We start from the raw sequence: 7,338 nt of genomic DNA, 5'->3' as shown, positions 1-7,338 counted from the left end.
CCTGAGGGATCGAGGTTTCATGGCAAGTAACTGAGGCAGAATTTGAATTCAGGACCTCATGACAGTCAGTGGCACATTTTACCCATGTGGCTGGGGGGAGGAGTGGGGAGCAGAACAGGGGTGGCTCTGAGCCTTAGTACCTGCAGGATTATCCTAGAATAACTCCCCCTCAGGGTATGGAAGGGATGGCCCTTAGAACAGTTTATTTGGGCAGATTCTCCATTTAAAAAAATGTTCCCCAGGGAGATGAGAACCATCATTTCTAAAATGCTTTACATGCATTACCTCCTTTGATCCTCACCACAACCTTGGGAAGGAGATGCTATTGTGATCCCATTTACAGAGGTGGACACTGAGGCAGAGGACTTGTGTAAGTTGGCCAGGATCACCCAGCGACCGAGTCTGAGGGCCCAGCTGGAGGGCAATTAGTGGAGGGGATGGTGGTGAAATTGATGACCCTGAGGCTTGGGATTCTACCATCTTGGCCCAGGAGTGATGGCACTGGCCCCTCCCCTTCCCAGGACAATCAAGCCACCCTGGGTTCCTGGGAGGTGACTGGTGGAGCTTCCCCTGCTTCCAGGGCCTCGAGGATTTTTCCCATCCTAGCAACCAGGGGACTGGAATTCCCTGCCTGGAGTGGGCATGCATGGCTGCCTGGGCTGCATACGGCTGGGGCTGGGAAGGGGGAAGAAGGGGTGGCCCGGGGATGGTGGCTGACTGAGGACTAAATCTAGGCTGACAGGCAGAGGCAGGGAAGAGCTGGGGCTAGGGGCTCCTCCGCTGCCCGGTGTTTGGGCACAGGGGAATTCTGGTATTTGTTACAGAAAAAGATGGAGTTCAGCTGCTCTGCCAGGCTCGCTGGGCATCACAGGAGGGTTGGCACTCCTAGGGGTTCTGGGGGAGCCTAGAAGAGCAGGAAAGCACCCATTCAGGCTCTCCCAGTGTTCTGTGCATTTCTCTAATGGAAGAGCAGGTTCTGATCCTCCCTCAGAGGAGTTAATCAGCTCTTAATGCCAACACAGGCCCAGAAAGGGCGCCACCAACCACTCTGACCCCTGTCTCCTCTATTTGGGGCAGTAGAGATGCCCACGCTGGGGCCCTGTGAACAAGCTAGGCTGCTGATGGCTACCAGGGGAGCTCCTTTGGGGGAGGATGGCAGGATTAGAGCTGGAAGGGATCGTGGGGCCCCTAGTCCAACCCTTTCATTTTAAAAATGAAGAACCCGAGGCTTAGAGAGCCCCACAGGTAATAAATGTCAGACGTGGGATTTGCACCCAGATCTCAGACTCCAGAACCAAGATTGGTCTAAAGGGCCAGGAATCACTACAGAAAAATTGTAAGACAATGGAAAGAGACCTGGCTCTGGTTTCAGAGGATCTGGGTTCAAATCTAACCTCTGATATAATCCATGAGACCGGAACTTCTCTAGACCTCAGTTTCCCCAAGTGTAAAATGAAGGGGTAGAATTAAATGGCTTCTGAGTTTCCTTCCAGCTCTGTCTATAGTTCAGTGTGTTCATTGGTCTAGGGAGCTTCCAATGAGAAAACTCCCCTGGTGCCCCAGGGGGCACCTTCTCTGCAATAGATGACCTTGGGGTGAGGAGTCTGGGGCACCTGGAGAGTCAGATGCTTCCCTGGGATCCCAAGTCCATGGACACTGAAGTTGGGGGCCGTGGGGCCATGTCTGTGTATGGGAGTGGCTGGTCTTCCCAGGCATCACTTCAATTAAGACAATTTAAAGCACTAGAGGCAAGCCACTCCCTGTCCCCAGGTGGCCCCACAAGCAGCAGGAGATGTGCCTGGGGAAAGAAGGCCCCGGAAACTTTGGATCCCATCCAAGGTGGGAAACAAATGCAGGAAGTAATGAAGAGGAATCCACTTGAGCTGGGAAGGGACTTCGTTACTGTAGTGGCTTCCAGCTGCTTGAAGGAAAGCATTTGTAAAATTTGGGCCCTAAAAAATTCAGTGCCCTAGTTGTTCTCTGGCCCAGCCCTAGTTACAACTGATAGGGGCCTCCTTATCCCACACACCCCAGCTCTGTCCAGGCAAAGTGGTTCTACATTTCAGCCCTGGTAGCCAGTGTCTGTCCCTCCCACCCTCTGCCTCTCCATCACCTCCAGAATACCAGGAGCCTCATTCCACAGGGAGAGGCAGTGGGTAGGTGCCCCTCAGGGTAGTCTAAAGCTCTCACCAGCCCCTTCTCTATGACTAATTGGCAAGGACCTTTGCCCACTGTGATTGAAAGAAGAGAAGGAAGGAAGGAGGAAGGGAGGGAAGAAGGAAGGAAGGATGGAAGGAGGGAGGGAGGAAAGGATAGAAGGGAGGGAAGAAAGAAGGAAGGGATGAGGGAGGGAGAGAGTGAATGATGGAAGGGAGGGAGGGAGGGAATGAGGGAGGGAGAGTGAATGATGGAAGGGAGGGAAGAAGGAAGAAAGGATGGAGGGAGGGAGGAAAGGATAGAAGGGAGGGAAGAAAGAAGAAAGGGATGAGGGAGGGAGAGAGTGAATGATGGAAGGGAGGGAAGGAAGGAATGAGGGAGGGAGAGTGAATGATAGAAGGAAGGGAGGGAAGAAAGAAGGAAGGAAGGAATGAGGGAGGGAGAGTGAATGATAGAAGGAAGGGAGGGAAGAAAGAAGGAAGGAAGGAATGAGGGAGGGAGAGTGAATGATAGAAGGAAGGGAGGAATAAGGGAGGGAGGGAAGAAGGAAGAAAGGATGGAAGGAGGGAGGGAGGGAAGGATAGAAGGGAGAAGGGAGGGAAGAAAGAGAGAAGGAAGGAAGGGATGAGGGAGGGAGGGAAGAAGGAAGAAAGGACAGAATGAGGGAGGGAGGGAGGGAAGGATAGAAGGGAGAAGGGAGGGAAGAAAGATAGAAGGAAGGAAAGGATGAGGGAGGGAGGGAAGAAGGAAGAAAGGACAGAATGAGGGAGAGAGGGAAGGATAGAAGGGAGAAGGGAGGGAAGAAAGAAGGAAGGAAGGGATGAGGGAAGGAAGGGTCCCCTTCATTCCGGATCCCTGGGACAATGCTCTTCAGATGCCGGGAGCCCAAAGTAAGGCTGACTGGAAGGAGGCAGAGGGCAGTATTGGATCAGCAACCATCCCAGTGGGTAGCCCTATATCTCCTGCTTGCAGTGCCAAGGCTGGTCCCTCCAGAATCCCTCGGCTCCTCTCCCTTGAGAGAATGAGACCAGATCCCCACTATCCCACAATCTTTCAGTGAGTCCTTGCCCTGTAATGGCAGCCAAATCCTCAGTGGGCTTGGGGGGCACATAGAGGGGAGGGAGCAGATTGCCCCCTCCCTTAAAGGGCCAAGACAATGCCATGGCAGCCTCCTAGCCCTCTGCTTGACTCATTCCCCAACCAGGAAGTTCCTTCTGAGGTCCAATTTCAATTGCTTCTTTTAAATACAAAAGTTTTCATGATTATGATACAATATACAGAAGTACAGAGAGCTGGGCATTTAGAGCTCTGGATTTTTTATTAACATATCATCTTTGTGTCACTTTCATTAAGCAAGTATTAGATGCCAGGCCCAAGTGTGGCTGGTCTTGGAGCCAGAAAGGCCTGAGTTCAAGTCTCCCCTCTGTTCTATTCTAGAGAAACTCTCTCAGACTTGTAGAAAAGATGCCAACCTGTATAGGCAGAGGGATTTGCCTCATCTGGGAGTGGCCTATGCCAAAGAAATCACAGTTCTACATACCAGGCCCCATGGTAGGTGCTGGGTTTACAAAGACAAAAATCAATCTGTGCCTGCCCTCCAGGGGCATCCAGTCTATATAGCTTCTTGGACAGCATTCTGATGAGCAAGGGGGCTGAGTGCTCAGGCATAGATGTCCACAGCCACTGGCTGAGATGGGGGAGCAATGTCTAGGGTCAGGTGGTCCACATTACAGCCCCTTACCAGCATTACAGATGCCACCATCCGTCAGATGGCATGCGTTCCGCCATCCCAGCCCTGTGACCATGGCTCGCTCTATAGTGATGACTGTCAGAAATAGCAGCCAGCCACTTCCTGACAAAGACTGATATTACGGACAGATGGTGCCATGGCACACAATTGGCACAAGCATCCCAGCCCCCTGGCTCCCGCCCTGCCCACGTACAGCTGAGAAAAATGAAAACCACCCCAGCCAGCATCATCATGCAGTAATCTGCGTGTCAGAGTGATTGATATATTTACCATATCAACAGATACTGGCAATAGATGGGAGTCATCACCATATGGAATATGTATATTGATACACATCTCTGCGTACTTGGGTGTTGAGAGATTATAGAGACAGAGCAATGGATGGGTGGATGGGACAGATGGATGGATGGATGGATGGATGGATGGATGGACGGATGGATGGATTGATAGGATAGATAGATGGGGGAGAGAGAGAAATGGATGGATGGACAGACAGATGGACAGACAAACAGATGATGGATGGATACACAAGTAGGTAGATGGATGGATTGATAGGATAGATAAGGTAGAGAAAGAGAAAAAAGTAGAAATAAAGATGGATGGATGGATGGATGGACAGATAGCTAGATGGTCATGGGGGCTAGGGGGAATGAAGCAGCCGTATCTGGGGGAAATAAACATTTTTAAAGCACCTACTATGTTCCAGACATTGGGCTAAGCCCCCAAACCCCACAGTTTTTGCCCTTAAAGAGCTCACAATCTAACAGGGAGGCAAACAAGCAAACAAATCTGCCCAAGAGACTATCTATGGGATGAAGAGGCGACGGTTGCGAGAGATGGGGCACTGGAATGAAGAGGGGCTGGGGAAGGCTTCCTATAGAAGACAGGATCTTAGCTGGATTTGGCAGAGATGTGGAGGGAGAGCCTTCCAGGCATGGAGGACCTCCTGAGAAAGGGCTCAGAGCTGAGGGATGTCCTAGATGGGGCTGGAGCCGTCTGGAGAGAAAGGAAGAACTCCAAGTGGATACATGGAGAAAGCAGGGCCTGCTAGGCATGGGGGGAGACCTGGGCACAAATGTGGAGATGGAAGATCGAAGGTTGTGGGTGACGAGTTTGCTAAGGTCAGCTGAGCCCATCTGGAGCAGGTCTGAGCAGCTGGAGGCAGACTGACTGCCAACCCATTGGCCAACTCTAAAACCGGCACCGACACACAGCTGGCCACACGCACGCCATCCCAGCCCCCGCCACCATGACGCAGGCTCAGTCAGCCACAAGAAGGGGCCTCCATCCCTCTACTGGCAGCTCCAGCCTGGGAGGCCGTCAGCCACATGCCATCTCAGCTGGGCTTACTAGGAGGCACCATCATGCCCCATGGAAGCCCGACCTGCCTTCTCCCCAGGAGAAACGGGCGTCCTGCTGCTGGGGGATCTGAGCTGGACCCCAGCCTCCAACAGAGCGACCCCCTCCCCCAGGGATCTGCCTGGTTATTCGGCCTGCTCAGCTGTTGATTAAACCCATCAGGCATTACCCCAATGTGTCGGCTCTCTCCATCCCATCTAGGTACTCTCTCAGCCCTCTGGGGAAATCCTGAGGTGAAGAAACTCTCAAGGCAGCTCAGTGCATAGCAAACCAGGCCTGGAGACAGGAGGTTCTGGGTTCGAATCTGCCTCAGACACTTCCTAGCTGGGGGACCCTGGGCAAGTCACTAGCCCTTCATGCCCATGCCCAGAATGTACGTCTAAGTGCTGCTTCCTTCTAGAAGAGCCCTCTTCTGTTTTGGAATTGCTGCTCAGTTTAAAAGCCAGCGAGACAGCCCTTGCCCTCAAGGAGCTCCCAGGCTAGTGGGGGAGCCAATAGGGCAAAGACAGGATGCCTGGTGGGCATTGTCGGAGGGGGAAGGGGGGAGGCTTCCTGTGCAGGGGAAGATTTTAGTGGGGACCCCAAGGAAGCTGGGGGGCAGAGTGAGGAGGGAGAGCATGCCAGGGAGGGTGCCCGGAGTCAGAGGGGAGGAACAGCCAGGAGGCCAATGCCAACGGGGGCCAGGAGAGGTGAGTTTGGGGGGAGGTTCTGAAGGGCTTCGAACACCAAGCAGAGCAGCTGGTATTTGGTCCTGAAGATGTCAGGAGGTAACAAGGAGCCAGGGGAGTTTATTGGGCAGCGACACCATCATCATCATTGCTAGCATGTATAGAATTCTTTAACGCTTGAAAAGCCCTCTGCCAATGTCTCACGTAAGCCTTACAACAGCCCTGAAGTGAGTGCTATGAAGAGCCTCCCTCTACAGTGGAGGAGCCCAAAGCAGAGGTTAGGTGACTTGTCCAGGGGCACGTAGGGAGTAAGTGCCTGAGGTCCAATCAAAATTCAGGCCTTCCCGACTCCAAATCCAGGGCTCTAACCACTGGATAGCCCAGCTGCCCCATCAGCGTTGTGCTTTAAGGACAAGTACGATACCTGAGTGAGGTCTAGAGGAAAGCGAGACTTGAGTGGGAACCAGAGCAGCATGTTTGGTATACACATGAGGTGATGGCGGCCTGGAGGAGAGGAAGGGGTCTGTGGGAGGGAGGGAAGAGGGGAAGGAGGAAGGAAGGGAGGAAGGAAGGAAGGAAGGAAGGAAGGAAGGAAGGAAGGAAGGAAGGAAGGAAGGAAGGAAGGAAGGAAGGAAGGAAGGAAGGAAGGAAGGGAGAATAAGGAGGGAGGGAAGGAAGGAAAGAAAGGGAGAGAGAATAAGGAAGGAGGGGGAAGGAAGGAAGGAAGGAAGGAAGGAAGGAAGGAAGGAAGGAAGGAAGGAAGGAAGGAAGGAAGGAAGGGAGGGAGGGATGGATGGATGTCCATCCCTGTTTTCTGACCTCCACTAGGTCTTGGGGTTTCTCAGCAATCTTTTCTTCTTGAATGGCAGCTTGATGTCGTGACTTGGACACTGGATTTGGGAGTCAGGAATAATCCCTGGGTTCAAATTTCTTCTCAGACACTAACAAATTGCGTGACCTTGGGCAAGTCACACATCTCTAGGACTTTCCTTCTCTGTAAAGGGAGAAGGCTGGCCTCTACACTCCCTTCCAGCTTTAAAGCTCTGAGGCTGTTCCTCTCTGATTGACAGCCATGCTCCTCACCATAGCTCTGGCTTTGCCCTGCAACATTATCCAAGCCCCCTTCTCAGCTGATGACCCTGAATGCTTACCTGAAAAAACCGAAGCTATCTAATCATTGCCTCTCCCCTGCCCAGGCGATGGAACCAGTGACACTGGCCTCCTGGCTTTTCCTCACTTTGAACACTCCATCTCCTGACTCTGGGCATTTGCACTGGCTGTGCCCTGTGCCTGGAATGCCCTCCCTTTTCATCTCTGCCTGCTGACTTCTCTGGTGTCTTCCCCAGCCCCTTTTAATACTCATGCTGTCCCTCTGCCAATTACCTCTACTCTCTTCTGTCTCTA

This window comes from Monodelphis domestica, chromosome 3, assembly GCF_027887165.1.
Source record: "Monodelphis domestica isolate mMonDom1 chromosome 3, mMonDom1.pri, whole genome shotgun sequence".
NCBI lineage: Eukaryota > Metazoa > Chordata > Mammalia > Didelphimorphia > Didelphidae > Monodelphis > Monodelphis domestica.
The sequence above is the reverse complement of the archived record's forward strand: the minus strand, read 5'-3'. Positions refer to the sequence as shown.